Source organism: Capsicum annuum, unplaced genomic scaffold, assembly GCF_002878395.1.
Source record: "Capsicum annuum cultivar UCD-10X-F1 unplaced genomic scaffold, UCD10Xv1.1 ctg2754, whole genome shotgun sequence".
NCBI classification, from domain to species: Eukaryota; Viridiplantae; Streptophyta; class Magnoliopsida; order Solanales; family Solanaceae; genus Capsicum; species Capsicum annuum.
Window position 1 is genome coordinate 464506 of NW_025833917.1, and position 1204 is coordinate 465709.

Here is a 1204-nt window from a genome sequence, read left to right on the forward strand (position 1 = left end):
ATCAATCTTTCCTTCAGGGTGCTCGAAAAAGTCTTCTACATCCAAGTATTTGATGTCAACATTATTTTCAGAGAGAAAGTTAGCCTTGAGATTTCTCTCTTTCTTCTTTAGTGATGCTTGCTAAAGATCAACCAAGTGCTTGAGAGCACGTCAATCACGTGAATAATGTCCTTTTCCGTCACATTGGAAACAAGTAACTGCTTCACGTTTCTCATCTTTTCTCTTTTTGTTTGATGAATTATTAATACACAAAACAGGATTTCTTTCTTGGTCATCATGACCACGACCACAACCACGTCCACGACCACGTCCACGACTAGGGCCACGACCTTTTCCACGCCTAGCATGGTGAGCGTGCACATTATTCACCTCAGAGAATGGTGCAGATCTAGTTGGTTGGTTCTTGTAATTTTTTATCAACAAATCAGTATTTTGTTCAACCACGAGAAAATGAGAACTCAGTTCAGTATACTTTTTGAAACCTTTTACTCGATATTGGTGTTGTAATAGCATATTCGAGGCATGAAAAGTGGAGAGCGTCTTTTCCATCATATCATTATCATTGACCGTCTCTCTACATAGTTTCAATTGAAAAGAGATTCTGAACATGGCATAATTGTACTCATGAACAGACTTATAATCTTGAAATCTTAGATGCATCCACTCATATTGTACTTTTGGGAGGATGGCCATCTTTAAGTGGTCAAACCTTTCTTTTAGTCTATTCTGCAATACGAGTGGATCCTTAGTAGTAAGGTACTCAATTTTTAGTACTTCGTCAAGATTATGACACAAGAAAGTCATAGCCTTAGCACGATTTGGACTAGATGCTGTATTTTCATTCTTTAAGGCATCTCCAAGACCCATAGCATCTAGGTGTATTTCAGCATCCAACACCCATGAAATATAGTTCTTGCCCGAACTTTGAAGGGTAACAAACTCACACTTCTTAAGATTGTTAACCATATGGAAAAAGGAAAGAAAAATAATAATACCTTAGCCTTAGCCTTCAAATTTGAGACGGTAGAGTCTCGTACTGATAACGTATTATAAAACAAGATAGAATAAAGAAGAAGAGTAGAGAGAATAGAGAGAGTGATTCTTATTTCTTCTCTTGAGGGATGATTTACAATGAAGGAAGTCCTTCTATTTATAGGATAAATTTGCCCCTAGTTTCATACTAAAACACAAATACATCAAATCC